Source organism: Balaenoptera acutorostrata, chromosome 5 (assembly GCF_949987535.1).
Source record: "Balaenoptera acutorostrata chromosome 5, mBalAcu1.1, whole genome shotgun sequence".
In the NCBI taxonomy this organism is placed as follows: Eukaryota; Metazoa; Chordata; class Mammalia; order Artiodactyla; family Balaenopteridae; genus Balaenoptera; species Balaenoptera acutorostrata.
Window position 1 is genome coordinate 143,441,088 of NC_080068.1, and position 15,935 is coordinate 143,457,022.

At 60.4% G+C, this 15,935-nt stretch overlaps 1 pseudogene; it reads right to left on the minus strand.

The window, feature by feature from the left end:
* Window positions 1-520: 520 nt before the first annotated feature.
* On the minus strand, window positions 521-616 carry LOC114237871 (U6 spliceosomal RNA; annotated as a pseudogene).
* Window positions 617-15,935: the final 15,319 nt, after the last annotated feature.

The window sequence follows — 15,935 nt, forward strand, 5'->3', positions numbered from 1 at the left end:
GTCCTGCATGTGCCCCGTGCTGGGACCCCTCCCCGGGGAGCTCCCCTTCAGCTGGGAACTCGCTCCCGGAACAAGAAACCACAGTGACAGATGACAAATGAGACCCCACGGCATTGCAGGGAGAGAGCGTGCGGCAGCACCTGGGATGAACACCAGCCCGGCCGCTCCCGGGGCGAGACCTGGGACGTGTGGGGTGACAGAGACGCTTGCTGTGGGTGCCGCCGCGCGGGAGGGTCATGTCGTCCGCACCTGCGCAGCCAGGAGCTCCCTGGGGCGAGGCTGTGGGGAGCCCAGGCGGGCACAGGTGGGCGGGCACAGGTGAGGGGGCTGGAGGGGAGCTGGGGCCAGGCAGATGCAGCGGCCACAGGACCAAAGCCTTCCCTCTCCGGTATTATTATTTTAAAAGTCTTACACGATTAATTGCAAACATCTTTTTACTGTTAGTGTATGAGATTTATTGATTTAGGTATTAATTTCATATATTACTATACATCCAAGTTATCTCATTGTCTTTTTTCTTTTAAATATGGAACGCTTCACGAATTTGCGAGTCATTCTTGCACAGGGACCATGCTAATCGTCTCTGTATCCTTCCAATCTAATTGCCTTTTTAAAACTTGCTTTGAGGTGAAATTCACACGACATGAAATTAACCAGTTTAAAGTGGCAGTTACTAGATCAACAGGGTTGTGCAGGCACCGTCTCCAGCCAGTTCCGAGGCATTTCACCCCGTGGCCCCAGAGAAACCCCCCACCCTTGGCCATCACCCCACCAGCCTGCTCTGTTTCGGTGGATTTACCTGTTCTGGACATTTCACGGAAATGAAATCGTACATCAGGGCCCTTCGTGCGGGAGAGGAAGAGACCTCGGGAGGCAGGGGGTGGGTTCTGGGCTGAGGGTCCCCACGTGATCAAGGCTCAGCAACCGGCAGCCCTCGGGCCAAACCCAGCGTCTGGCTGTTTCCGAAGCGCAGCGTATCAGGCGGCAGAGGTGAGCAGGGGCGGCAGAGGCTGTCGGGCCCACAAGAGGGAAATGCCGCCTCTGGCGCTTCGTGGAATCTGCGGACCCCGCGGTCAGTGCCCAGTTCTCCCAGCCACCCAGCCCCGCTGCCGACGCCTGGCTGGATGCGTGGCCGCCGCTGGCCTGGAGGTGGTGCTCGCCGTCGACAGAAGGACACAGGGTGCTGGACCGGGGTCGGGAGGTCCGGGGCCCGGCCTGGAGCTGCAGTGTGTCCCCCGGGAGCCCCAGTTCTTTGGGCCCCAGCGTAGCATCTGTCCAATGGGGATTGGCGCCCATTCTCCTGGCTTCCTGGGAGTGTGGCCAGACTGCCGTGCGCCCGCCTCGTGGGTGCAGCTCGGCTCAGGGCGGCTGGCAGGGGCGGCTGATGCGCTTGTGCGTGAGGCGCGGGTCCTCTGTCCTGCTGTCCTGGCACAGACCTCCACCAGCCCCGGCAGGCGGGCGGCAGGACACCCTGTCTGTTAACAGATACCAAGGTCTCCTCCTTCAGGGGCGCTGGGGACACGGGGGCAGGGGGTCCTCACCCAGGCCCAGGGCCTGGCTTCTCCTTGCAGCATGGTACCTCCTCTGTCTGAGTGGACCCGGGGCGTGAGGGCGAGGCGGACTGACCGGGGCAGGGTGTCGAGCGGCCGCGGTTTTCGCCCCTCTGTCGTGGTTTTGGCCTTTGCGGGGGGGAGCCCTGATCTCAGAGCTGCCTTGGGTGGCCCAGGTGGGTCTGTGTGGTGAGGACAGCCACGGCAGCCCTGGGACTACCAGGGACTCAGGGCTGGCTCCCCCTTCCCGAGGGGCTGGCTTGGGCCTGAGACACTTGCTCTGGGAGCCCCCAGTATGCCCTCCATGAAAGCCGGGTGTGGGCAGGGCTGCCCTGGGCGTCAGGCTCCCGTCTGCCAAGGGTCCGCTCTGTGCGGGGCCCGGGCGGTTCTCCACACTGGGCCAAGGCCACGCTGCAGGGGCTGCGGGGGAGACTGCAGGTGGACCTGACGGGTGACAGGCCAGTGCACAGAGGGGCCTCTGGGGGGTGGAACCTGTGGCCTGGGGGGCTTTGTCCCTTCATGGGTCAGGGAGGGAGAGGCTGGGCCTCACCTTGCCAGGCAGTGTGTGCCGCCTAGGGCTCCCCGGCCCATCCCACCCGCCCTCCGCAGCCCTCCGGAGCCGGCTCAGAGACCCCAGACCAGGGCAGGGAGGGGCAGGGCTGCCCCGGGGCTCTGCAGCCATACAAGGCCCCTCCCAGCCAGGGTTCTGCCGCAAATGGCCCCTGAGATGCTCACCGGGCAGCCGGTGATGCCCCAGCTGCTCACGCTTGGATGTGGGTGGGCCCAGAGCAGCTGGGATCACAGGCCGGGGCCGGCGGGAGCGCCTCCCTCCCCATCCTCCTGAGGGTGTGGACTGGGGCCGAGGGCCCGAGGGGAGCAGCTGTGCGTGGGCATCGCAGTGTGGTTGCTCAAGCTGGGCGGGGGTCTTGGATCGAGGCCTGTGTCTCAGCTTGAAGCCTGAGGGCCCAGACGCTGGACGCTCCCAGTGTGTGGCGCTAGGGGTCCTGGCCTCACGGGGCGACCGGGACGCTCGTGCAGGAATTGGAGGCTGGATGCTCACCTTCTCCCCACAGCTGGCGGGGCCAGGTGGCCCTACACCGAGGCAGTGGCTGCTCTGCCCAGAACTCAGCCCCACCCCCTTGGTCCCCAGCTGCCCTCTGGCTGGGCCTCTGGGGTGCACGGTCCAGGCCCAAAGAGGGGCTCTGTTTCCACTGGCCGGCTCCTGGAGGCCCCTGGTCACTCACCCTGTGGCTGGGTGGTCCTGTGGTGGCCGGAGGCTCCACCTGCACTGCCCCTGGCGGTCGCTGGGTGGCAGCAAAGATTGCCCCTGGCAGTGGCTGAGACCTCAGCCCGCCCGGCGTGTGGGCAAGCCTGCGGGGGTGGGTGGGGGGTGGAGGGTGGAGGGTGGTCTGGAACCTGGGGTGGGAGTGGAGGTGGCGCAGACCCTGGGGCCCCAGGTGTGGTGGCGATGGTGTCCCCCTGTCAGTCCCCCCACTTCAGTGTCCTCAGGGCTTCTGGTGGCTCCTCCTACTTCCCAGAGAGGGCTGGGTCCAGGAAGGGGATCAATGCCATTCCCCAAAGAGCGCTGGGCACCCTGGGGAGTGTGGACAAGATGAGATGCCCCCACCCCAGGGAGTCCAGCCATCCAGGAGGCTTGTCAGGAGTGCAGGAGCCCAGGGTCGGATGGGGCAGGGTGAGCTGTGGGTGTGGCCCCAGTGGCTGTGGGTGTGGCCCCAGTGGCTGTGGGTGTGGCCAGGTGGCTGTGGGTGTGGCCCCAGTGGCTGTGGGTGTGGCCAGGTGGCTGTGGGTGTGGCCCCAGTGGCTGTGTGCCCCAGGGCTTACTGAATCCAGCGCTGGTCACTGGACACTGCAATTTACAGATGGGGCTCTGTGCCCAGAGAGGGTGCGGGACTCAAGGCCACAGAGCTCACACAGCCGAATCCCCCAGGGGCCTCTCCACGGCGGGTGGGTTGCCAGGGGGAGCCCGGGGAAATTGAGGTTCAAGCCCCAGGCTCCCACCAACCTGCTGCGTGACCTTGGGAGGAGCCACCCCACTGAGTGGAGACCCTGGGAGGGACAGCTGCTGGGACCGGCGCCTGAAGGGTGAGGGCCTGAGACCCCCTTTTCCTGGGCTCCCTCCCCCACTCCCCCTCTCTCCACGTCCTGGCCTCAGCCTGGCTGCAGCTCTTGGCTGCTCGGCCCGGCCTAGACCCTGGCTCTGTCTGGCCAGTGAGTCTGGCACAGGTGATGGGAGGACAAGTAGGACGGGACCCAGGCCCGATGGGGGTGGATGGGAGGGGCGGAGGGCTGGGTGGGCCCCTCAGGGTCCCTCGGTCTGGGGCCCCTGGGACCATCGATCCTGCAGTTATTGGAGAAGTGATGTTGGCACGTACCTCTCCTGGGAAACGTGCATCTGCAGACATTTCACCTGAACCAACTGTCACTGATGGTGGGAATTAGTCAAGAACAGTGCCACCTGCTGAGCAGCTGCTGTGGTCTCGGCAGTGCCCTGGGGTCAAAGGTGGAGCTTGTGTCCCCTCCACCTGCTGGGCCAGGTGGTACTTGGCCCACGGGGACCTGGGTGGCTGGGCACACAGGGCAGGCTGGGGTGGCTTCCTGGCCGGGCACTGAGCAGGAGGCCTGGTGGGGCGAGAGGTAACAGCGGGGTCGGGGGGGACCCTCGGGAGCTTGGGGCCTAACAGTCCACGGGCAGAAGTGGCTGGGAGACGTGAGGCCCCCCTCCTGCACCAGGCCCGGGAGAGGCAGCAGGCCCTCCCCTTGAAGGTGGGCTGGGTGGGGGTGACTGTCCGGGCCTCCCCAGAACCCTAGTGGTGCCCCAGTGCTGACCCCAAACACCACCAGAACCCGAAGCCCAGAGATAGCCCCCACGGGTCCCCAGTGCCCAGCCCGAGATGCCCACCCAGCCCTCCCCATCGCGTCTCACCCTGACTTGTCCACCCCCCTCCTGTGAAATCACTTGAACTTGGCACTGACAGTCTCCTGGCTGCCTCTGAGGGTCCTGCCCCCTCCTCACCGCCCCCCACCCCCTGGCCAGCCTCCCACCTCCTCTCCAATCCCTGCGTCGCCTCGGGCTCCCCGGCCCTGACCGCACGCGCTGAGACCCTGGACAGTGGGCTCCTCTCAGCCGTGGGCGATGTCCCCTAGTGGTTCCTGCAGGAAAGGCGCTGGGTGAGAGCCCATGGCAGGGAATGTTCCGCCTGGCATCTGGGACCCAACCCCGGGGCCAGCCTTCCCTTGGAGAGGTCCGCAGATGGCCGGTGCCCTGCAGCGGGGCCGGGGGGCCAGGCCACCTGGCTCTGTCACCTCCCTCCTTTGTGGAGGGCTTCTGAGGATGTAAAACGTCCCGTCTGCGGGGTCTGCGGTGGGCATCTCCCTGAGGGTCCTGCCCGGAATCCCGATTCCCCCAGACCCCCCTCTGGCAGCTGAACGGTTTGCCAGTGCCCTTGGGCCGTGGTGTCTGCCTGTCAAGCTCCATTCCCTCACTGCATGGCGGGTCCCTGTGTGTCCCTCGAGCCCTGCTCCCCTGTCACCTGGGGCCTTTGAAGCTTTTCCCGGTGCCACGTGGCTGAGAGGGACACTGTACAGCTTGCACTCCAGCTGCCTGGCCGTAGCGGGGCTGCGCCCTGGGGACCTGCCCTCTCTCTTTGCATGTAGAGGACAATTCACTGACCCTCCCGAGGGGCCTTGGGACGCCCTGGCCTGCAGCACCCTGGGCGGGGGTTGCCGCTACCCCCTTTCATGGACAAGGAGATGAGGCCTAAGTGGGTGGGCGGGCGTCCAGGTGGAGACCTGAGCGGACGATGGCTCACCCGCCCTCGCCCTGCCAGCCGCTCCCCGTCCCGCTGGGCAAAGGGGTTTCTCTGCTCCTTGGTGACCAGGCGGCACCCGGCAGAAGGCGACTGGCTACGCCTGCAGACAGGGATCCGGACAGTCGGACAGGCTGCCCGCAGCTGGCCGGGAGCTGCCGAGGCAGGGAGGCCGGGCCTCGCACCCCTTCCCTGGGTCCTCGGGTGGGGTCCCTGGGAGGGGACGCCCCGTCTGCCGGGCCGGGGGCTGTACCCAGTTGGGCACCAAGCTTCTCAGCGGCCACTGGCGACGGAGCCCATCAGTGCTGCCCCCTCGACTTTTTTCTCCTCCCCAATTAATTAATTTAAATTGACCATTAAGTCAGCTGAGTTTTTGATTGATATTTTCATTAGCAGCCCTGTCCGCCGCCCCAGGAATGTATGGTAATGTCCAATCTGCAGCGGCCGCGCTCCTCCAGCCGCGCTGAGTTATGGCTGGCACGGCGTGCGTCTCCCGGGGTAATTTGAATTCAGATGAGCTGCCGCAGTGTTCCGGAGCCTGGCGGCCGGCCGCTGACGGATGGCACTCGGGTTATCACAAGGTCACTGGCGCAGCCAACACCCGCTGCGGGAGGGGCCGGTGGGCCTTGGGCGCCGGGGAAGGTGGGCGGCCAAGTGGACTCCGGGAAACTGGCGGACGGGAGCATCTTCGGGAGAGCGCGGCCGCCGGCCCTCCAGCTGCTGTCCGTGGAGGGCGGGGGGAGCAGCTAGACGCCCGCCCTCGCTGGCACCGAGGCCGCCCCTCCGCGGGAGGGTAGGGCGGGGGCCTCGTCCCTGGAAAGCTCTGACCAGCACGGCCCGGAGAGCTCGGCCGGTTCCCTGGAGCTGGGGGTGGAGGCTGGGGTCTGCCAGTAGCCACGCATCCCTGCCCTGCAGCCGGGGCTCCCAGGCCCGGTCACCGCCAGTCCCGAGAGCTGGACTTGCCTTACCCCATGCTTCTCAGGGCGGGGAAGGGATGCCGGGCGGGAGGCCGTCCAGCTACGTGGCCAGGGCAGCTCACCTCTGTGCCCTGTGCCTCGGTTTCCTCATCAGTACCGCGGGATGACGTGGGGCCTCCTCTTCGGCTTGGGGTGAGGGGCTCAGGCAAAGCACGACTCCTCTCCAGGCCTCTCCTCCCGGCTCCTGCTGACCTGCCGGGGAGGGGTAGGACCTCCTGGCCAGCCCCTCTCCTGGGCCCTCCAGGGCTAGGGTGCTGCCTGCTGACCCTAGGCCTAGGCAGGGGCTCCCAGGGGCCCTCGAGGTGCTTGGAAACATGGTGCCCGACACAGAGACCCCGAGGGCTGGCGTCTGGGCTGGGCCAGAGCGAGGCAGGGCAAGCGTGGATGGGATCTGCGTGGCCGTCCTGTGGGACCACCGGGTCAGGGAGCAGGCCATGGGCAGGGGCTGAGAAGGAGCCCCACTGAAGGGCCACTCCAGACAGATCTGCCTCTGGTCCAGGCGTCCAGGCCCAAGCTTGGACCGTCACAAGGGCTGGACAATGCGACCCAAGGCTGAGCTGTGTCCTGAGTGAGTGGACTGCAGAGGGTTGGCTGGACCTCGTCCCAGGCACCGTGACAGAGACGGTGCGAGATCAGAAGTTTGCCCCAATCCGTGGGTCCTGCTGGTCCCTGAAGACCCTGCTGGGGTCTTGAAGCTGCAGAGGTGGGGCCTTGGGACAACCAGGGAGGGGGCATGAGTCCCGCCCAAGTCCCGCAGGGAGGAGTTGGCACTGGTCTGTGCCCTTGGCCAGAACTCTGTGGGGCTCATCCTGGCCCCTGTCCTCGCTCTCTGATGGGTTGGGGGGGCAGACTTGCCCCACAGGGCTCCCCCATCCCAGGTTTCTGGGCCCTCACCATCCTGGCCAAGCCAGATATCCTCTCTGGACCCCTTATCCCGATATTCCTTGCAGCTGTGTGCGGCCAAATAACGAAGGTCTGGCCAAGGAGATGTGAGTAAAAGTGCTGGGCAGAGCTTTGGGAGAGCTCCTTAAAAGTAGCTGACTCACCTGGGAAAAGCACCCCCTGTCCTTTGCATTTCTTTTTTTCTGCTTCCTGAACAGAGGTGTGATGGCTGGGGCTCTGGCAACAGTCTGAACCATGAGGTGACCTTGAGACAGAAAGCCATGTGCAAGGAGGTGGAGCAGGACAGAGATGCCTGGGCCTCCGATGACTTTGGAGACCCAGACCTCCCTGGCTGGGCACCTGCAACTCTTGTCTCATGAGAGACACGTGAACGCCTAACTTACCGAAGCCACTTTTGTTGTTGGTGGTGGTGTTTTGGTGGTGTATGCAGCCAGCGCAATTCCTGACCGAGGCAGGAACCGAGGAGGATCCACCGTGTGTGGAAGCAGCTCCTAGAGAGGCCTCGCTTGTTCAGGGACAGAGCAGAGGCTCGCAGGGCCAGTCCTGTGGGGCGTTCTACAGCGGGAGGGTCTGTTTCACCCAACAGCTGAGGTCAAGGTTACTTGGCTGTGGTCTGTTACTGGAAAACACAGTGGCTTTTATGAGGCATCAGCTTGTTTTTTAATACAATGTAAGGAAACGTGGGGACAGAGAAAAGGGGGCAGAGACAGGACGGGGGGGGGGTGGTGTGGGAGAGGACAAGTGAGGTGGAACCACCCCAGAGCCAGCTGGGGAGGAAGGGCCCCCCTCACCGGGTCTGCTCCAGCCTCCCCACCCAGCCCACCTGTCTGGGCTCAGCCTGGCTGAGGGCCCCGTGCTCTGCAGTGTCCCCGCCCTCCACATCGCACCCCCCCCCCTGCCCCATCCCTGCTCCCAGGACCTTGTGGGTCACCCGCGCGTTTGGATGTGGGAGCCCCTGTCTCAAAATCACTTCCTCATGGGTCAGGGAGACGCCGGGGTCACCAGCCTGCGGGGTCTTCCCCGAGGTGCCGCCTCCCCTCCCGGGGGTGCACTTCCAGGAGGGGTCCTCCCTTGCTCAGGTGCAGAGAGCAAGGCGCTGTCAGCCTCACGATGCAAGGGAAGAGAGGGAAGGCTGCGCCGGCCACCTGCCCTAGAAGATGGGCCAAAGGAAACCCTCGCAACAGACCAGAGGAGCCCAGGACCTCGGCAGGAAGAGCGATGGGGACAGACCAGCAGGGTCGGGTGAACATGAAGGTCCCCGTCCCCCGTGTCCTCTGAATTCTGAGTGATGGTCGGAGCCAAACTGCACGCGGCCCACGTGGCTCCCAGCGAGCGGGAAGGAAACAGTGCAGATGACAGTGTTATGGAGGGGGCAGGAGAAGGACAGAAGGGGGCAAGGCTTGCACACGTCTTGGGGGTACCCTGTGTCTGAATAACACCCCAGAAGCTCTGGAAAGGGACCCCCTCAAAATCACCAAGGTGAATCCGTAAACGACCCCCAAAGTCCAGGAGCAGCTCTCCTGCGCTTTTCCTAAACCAGTAGCCTTGGCTTTCGGGTTAGACCCGTGACCTGTGTTGCGTTAATTTGGGGTGTGTTACGAGGAAGGAGGGGAGTCTGTCTCTTTCCAAAGACTTTCCTTCCCCCATTAATAAGCACTGGTGTCTTGTCACAAGTAAACGCACCATGTTTCTACACGTCCACTTCTGGATTCTGTTCTGTCCTGCTGTCTGTTGGTCTGTCTGTCTCACTGCAGCTTTGCAGTAAGTCTTGACATCAGTCTTTCCCTTCCTTTCAAAAATTTTAGGCCAGGTTTCAAACATGTTTTACAAAAAATGCCATTGGCATTTTGATTGGGATTGTGCTAAATCTATATACCAGTTTTGGGAGAATTTCCATCCTGATGGGACTGAGTTTTCCAACCCACAGACACACTCGGTGTCTCCATTTATTTGCCTTTAATTTCTCTCTGTTATCCGTGTGGAGGTCTTGCACATGTTTTGTTAAATTTATTCTCATGTATTTTATTTTTGGTGCTAATTTAAATAGATTAAAAAATTTCATTTTCTAATTGTTTACTAGTAGCTTATAGAAATACAGTTGCATTTTGTGTATTGACCTTGCATCTTGTGACCTTGCTGACTCTATTTGTCAGTTCTAGGAGCTGTTTTCGGGATTCCTTCGTGTATTAGTTACCTGTTGCTGCATAACAAATTACCCCTAAAACTTGTTTGCTTTAAGCTTTTTATGATCTCATGGCTTCTGAGGGTCAGTAGTCTGTGTGTGGCTTAACTGGGGGCCTCTGGCCGAGGGCTCACAAGGTTGTAGTCAAGCTGCTGGCTGGGGCTGTGGTCTCACCTGACTCCCCCCACCACCAGGCATGGCAGCCGCTCCCCCGGCGTGAGTGGGCCAGTTCGGAGGGGAAGGGGGGCGCCCACGATGGAGGCCAGTCTTTTACGGCCGAATCTTGGAAGTGGCGTTGTTCTGGTCCCCACATCCAGCCCACACCGAAGGTGTGAGCGTCAGGGGCCACCTTGGAGGCTCCCTCCAGGGTAGGGTTGTGCGTAAGGAATTTCATCCTTGAATAAGCTGTCAGGTTTTGAAACAAGATTATGACGTGATCATTCTAGGCAGAGCTGTTTCCCAAAACGTAAAGATACTGAAACACATTCTGAAATATGAAAGGACCCTGAGAAAAATCCCTCCCCCTACGTCTTCTTCCTTTAAAAATTACTGAAGGGGGGCTTCCCTGGTGGTGCAGTGGTTGAGAGTCTGCCTGCCGATGCAGGGGACACGGGTTCGAGCCCTGGTCTGGGAAGATCCCACATGCCGCGGAGCAGCTAGGCCCGTGCGCCACAACTACTGAGCCTGCGCGTCTGGAGCCTGTGCCCCGCAACGGGAGGGGCCGCGACAGTGAGAGGCCCGTGCACCGCGATGAAGAGTGGCCCCCACTCGCCGCAACTAGAGAAAGCCCTCGCACAGAAACGAAGACCCAACACAGCCAAAAATAAATATAAAAAAATAATAAATAAATAAATAAAAGATTACTATTAAAAAAAAATTACTGAAGGATGTTCACCTGAGAAATGAACCAAGATAAGAAGAATCGAGAAATGGAGAAATGGAGGGTTTTTTCCAGGTTCCATTGCTCCTTATTTTCACAGCGCTGATGGGACGCTAGGGGCTCGAGGACAGTGCCCTCTCGCGGCGTTTCTCCGGCTGGCACCCGCTGCTTCCGGCCGGCCAGCACCTCCTGGTGGGATAACGGCCCTGTCCTGACAGCAGTCCTGCTGGGGCCCTGGCCGCCGGGTGAGCGGCTCCGGTCTCGGCGCAGGTCTGCCCGCTGTTCCCACCGTCCCTGGGCTGACGGGCCTCAGCCTTTCCTGGGTGGTGTGGCCGGTGTCCTGGAGACTCTGTAGCCTCCTCCCCATCGCGTTTCTGCCTCAAACATGCACGAGACATCCCTTCCCTGCGCTCAGTGATGTCCACGCCGACGGGACTCCCGGGGTCCTACGCCCTCTCACAGGGGTCGCGGCCAGTCCACGGGGAGGTGGGGGGCCTCGGGCAGGTAGGTGGCGGGGCTGGGTGCGGGCTTGGGGCACACGTCCTCGTCCCCTCGGTCAGCCTGCGCCAGGCTCTCAGCCTCCTTCCCCGGCCTCCAATCCGGTTCACATTTTTAATGCAAATATAACCAACATATAAATTTAAAGACACCGTAAATCAACTATACTCCAATAAAAATTTTTAAAAAGTTAAAAGAATAAAAATAAAGCAAAAAACAAAAATAAAAACACAGGATGCCTGTTTATGAATCACGAATGAGAAAAAAGCAAAGAAACCATAACTCCTAAGCCAAACGACAGAAGCAGAGAGACCAGGAAGCAAGCATAAAAACAGCACCTGAAAGAACACTGTAGATGTGAGAGCAAATATATGTCATGACAATAAGTGTAAACGAGCCACGCGCCCCGTGGAAATGTAACGGCCGTGTCTGCGTCCGAAGCGGGGACCGTCTGCTAGTGCAGCTGTTGCCGGGACAGCCTTGCTGGGCAGCCTGCCCCGACCTGCTGGCGGCTCCTGTTCTCGGCCGCCAGGCGCCACGCTCACGTCGGCCCGCGTCCTCCTTCCCGCTGTTCTGTCGGTGCAGGGGCCGCCATCTGCTTCCTGCTGGAATGCCGACGTTTGCACCTGCAATGAACTTCAGGGAGAGGTTACAAACGAAGGAGAGTAAAACCATGCTGGGTAAACACTGAGCCATGACGGGAGGTCAGGTAAAATAACGTTATCAAGCTGGATTCGTTATCCTTTTCTGTGTAATAAATCACCCCAAACTGAGCAGCCTGAGAAACAGTCATTACCTCGTGGCTTCTGAGGGGCAGGAGTCGGGGGGCAGCTTGGCTGGGGGTTCGGGGCTGGGCCAGAGCGAGGCAGAGCAAGCGTGGATGGGATCTGCGTCATCCAAAGGCTTGAGCGGGGTGGGGTCTCCCAGGCCCCTCGCTCACTGGGCTGCTTCCGTCCACGTGGGCCTCGGCAGGGGCTGCAGGCCGCCCTCTCCTTCGCTCTCTGGTCACCGCGTCTGGGCCACCCTCTGGCCTGGGGTGGGTAAGGTACCATGTCCGGAGCAGGAGAGTCTGCAGGCCTGTACAAATGTCCATAGGCCAAGTATGATTAAAGGTAGAAAGCATGAGAATGGAGAAAAAGTAAACTTATATTGACAAGAGGTAAACTCCACAATGAAGAAGAGACTGGCGGGATAAACTTCTATGGGATGAACAATATAGTATCAAAGTATTTAAAGAACCCTTATAACAACAGCAAAGAAAACACGATAGGGACACAATTGTGATGAAAGGCTTTGACCAGATCAGGGTCTAAAAATTCACATGTGTACATAGGATTTGAATAAAATTATCCAGAGATAATTTAACATATACATGTATATATGCATCAAACTTCCTACTCTACATTCAGAAGACCCTCATTTAAAGCAATTAGGGAACATTTACTAAAAGGAGGTATCTAGTGGCCCACGAAGACAATCTCAAGAAATTCCTCAAACAGAAGGGACCCCGTTTATAGTCTCTGGCTGCAGTATAACAACACTAGGAGTCACTAACAGAAGCTGAAACAAGTCAACATCCTCACACCACCGAAAAATCTCATCTCTTTCTTTCTTCCCTAAATACCCATTGACTCAAAGAGGAAACAAAAGTCCAATCATTAAGGGCAGTTTAGAAAATGGTGATACTGAGACTGTTACACATCAAAACTCGGGAGCTCGGGTGTTTGATGAGGATCGTTTAAACAAAAAAGGACGGTAACGATCTGCCCTTGAGGCCCTCCTGTACACCTCCCCTCCTGGTGCCCCGGCCAGCTCACATGCCCCCCGCGCCCACCCCATGGCATTTCCAGCCCCGGATGCCCCCCGCGCCCACCCCATGGCATTTCCAGCCCCGGACGCCCCCCGCGCCCACCCCATGGCATTTCCAGCCCCGGACGCCCCCCGCGCCCACCCCATGGCATTTCCAGCCCCGGATGCCCCCCGTGCCCACCTCATGGCATTTCCAGCCCCGGTTGCCCCCCACGCCCCACCCCATGGCGTTTCCAGCCTCGGATGTGGAGCTGAGTGAGTCTCCCGTGCAGTTCACGGAGCTTTTCCTTCCCAGTCGGTGCAAGACCTGCCTCTTATATTTTACTTTACTTTATTTTATTTTGTCTCATTTTTGTCTTTGGTCTCACTGTCCCCTGATATCCAGTCTCTCCTTCTTCCCTTGTTGTAGCCCGTCTCCCCGCCTTCCTGGGGGCCGGGTGGGGCGCGCCTGGGTGCAGCGCTCCAGGGAGGGTGAACGGCCGAGCCAGGAGCCTGGCCCGATGGCCAGAGGCCCAGCAGCTCGAGCCTTGAGTTGCGGTCAGCTGGTCTCTGTCGGAACGACAAGGGGATGTCCCTCAAACGCCGGCCCCCGGCCCCTCTGCGGCCTGGGCACCTGCTGGCCTGTGTCTTCGCTGTGTGGCCGGCTCGCAGGAGCAGGGCGAGGCGCTGGTTCTGGACAGACGGCGGTCTTCGGTATTCGCGGAGCCTGTCTTTGCGAGCCTGCCTGCTCGCGAAGACCCGCTTGTCCCACCGTCGTCAACGCTCGCGGCGCCTTCGAGGCTGTCCGCAGATGGACGTGCACGGAGCAGCGGCGACGGGCCCTGCCTTCTTGCTTCTGCTCACCCGTGAGCGAGCCCTCTTCCTGCCCCTTCGGTGCCGCGTTTCCGCTCTTGTGCTTTCGGTGGTGATTCTGCGGCTTCCGTGGCCCCCGGCCCAGGGCTCGTCACATCCAGAGTCCTGAGCGCGGGAGGCCGGGGCGTGCCCTGCGGAGGAACCCGTGTGCCGGGCGAGCTCCATCCAGGCCGAGGGACAGCGCTGTCGGCCGGGTCGGTGCTTAACGAGCCAGCGACGGTGTCTGTTCACTAAGTGGTCTTTTTGTGTTGACCCATCGGGGAAAACGCCGTGACGAGAGGCTGGCAGGAAGCAGCCCGGTGTTTCCTAGGAGCGGCGGGTGAGCGCTCGCGGGTCCAGAGATTCCGAGCTCGCGGGGACAGTAGAGCATGCCGGCCACAAGCAGCGAGGAGGGCCGCTTTGGCTCAGATGTGGCCTCTGGCTGCACTTCCCTCCTTTGCCACGGCCTTTGTGGTGACGATCCGCCTGTGGCTGTGATCCCCCCGCACCCGGTGTTCTGGGACGACTTCCGCTGCCCTCATTCCTTCCCCTGGTGGCAGATGTCTGGCTGCTCTGACTCCGCAAACGTGAAGCCCACCCGTGGCGGGGCTCCCAGGACCCTGGAGGTGCGGGCCCGGGAGTGGGGCTGCAGGCCTGGGCTCTGCACGGGCTCCGGGACCTGCTGCACAGCTGCTCCGGCGGCCGGGCTCTGCCAGCATCGCCTCTGGGCTGACCTCAGAAGCCCACTATTCCGCAGGGCACTGAGTGTGTCCAATTCTGCGTTTATCTGATTCCTGGCTGGGTCGACCTCTTCGTGAATGGGTTAGCCTACCGGCTCTCCCCTAAGTGATTTGCCTGCTCGTTTATTCTGTTGGGTTCTCCAGCTTTTTCGCATCAATTTCCAAAACTTGCTGATGTGACCTCAACCCCTAGATCTTTGCATTTGGCCTGAGCTGGGAACGCAGCTCTGCTTTTCTCTGCATAATAATCCAATCCCCTTTCATACCTAGTCTTTAAGAGATTTAACAAAACAGTAAATAGATGTTGAACTTTACCAAACACACTTCCTGATCTTTTGAGATGCTCGTGTCATTTTTCTCCCTTTGGCTCTCGATGGAGCTGAGTCACTTTGACACATGAAGTACGAGGTGTCATTTAGAACACACCACTGGGTTCAGTTAGAAGAGCTTCCTTTGAAATGAAAATGTACTTGTGGTACATACATGTATGCCTGTGTGCATACACACACATCTGCACGTATACACGCATCTGTATATGCACACACACCTGTATAGGCACACACACCTGTACACACATGTGCCTGCCCATACACACACAGATCTGTATACGTACATACACCTGTATAAATGTGTACACACATGTCTGCACATATACACACACCTGTATATGTACACGCACCTGTACGCACGTGCTTGCGCACACACAAATCTGTACACGTACATACATCTGTACACATGTGTACACACATCCGCACATGTACACACATCTGAACATACACACATGTACACACACATGCCTGCACACATCCCCTCCACATTTGATTTCTTTTCAGAGCTGTCTGCATGCCCTTGTTTTGGTGTAGGGGCCATCACCTCGGTTCACAAGGTAGGGACTGCCCTCTTCTGTTTCCGGAACAGCCTGTGTCAGGCAGTGAGAGAGGCCTGGGGGGTTCAGGGTCTTCGGTGGGGGAGGTGGTACTTTTCAAAAACACCCATTTGGGGAAAGGCGCCCCTGGTGGTGCAGTGACTGAGAATCCACCCGCCAACGCAGGGGACGCAGGTTCGAGCCCTGGTCCGGGAAGATCCCACATGCCGCAGAGCAACTAAGCCCGTGCGCCACAACTACTGAGCCCGTGCGCCACAACTACTGAAGCCCACGCGCCTAGAGCCCGCGCACTGCAACAAAGAGTAGCCCCCGCTCGCCGCAACTAGAGAAAGCCCGCGTGCAGCAACAAAGACCCAATGCAGCCAAAAAAACAAAAACAAAAAACTCCCACTCATTTGGCTGCATTTTCTGGATGCTGTTTTGAGCGCTTGCTCTGGTTGCCGTGGGGCAGCTGTGGGAGACCAGCTGGGCAGCTGGCCGTGGGGAGTGGTGGGGGAGGGATGGGGACCTGGGTGGGGGGAGGGCTGGCTTCCGCAGAGAATCAGCCTGGGCGGGGGCGCTGGGTGGGATGCTGGAAAGGTGTGGCAGGGCGCCTGTGGCCACTGGGTGTGTGCGTCTGAGTTCTGCAGGGCTGCCAGCGAGGGAGGGGAGTCCCTGAGAAGGGGGAGGACGGGGCGTGGTGTCCGGCAGTGAGGACCACCCCGTCCAGGCAGGCAGGCAGGACTCAGAGGGTGGGTGGGATCCGGCTCTGGAGAGAATGGGTGGGCGTCTGGGGACAGCACGTGTGGCCGGAGGGCTGACGGGAGGGACCCCAGTGCCGTCCCTTCCTGGGGGAGGTTCCAGCCTCCGGAT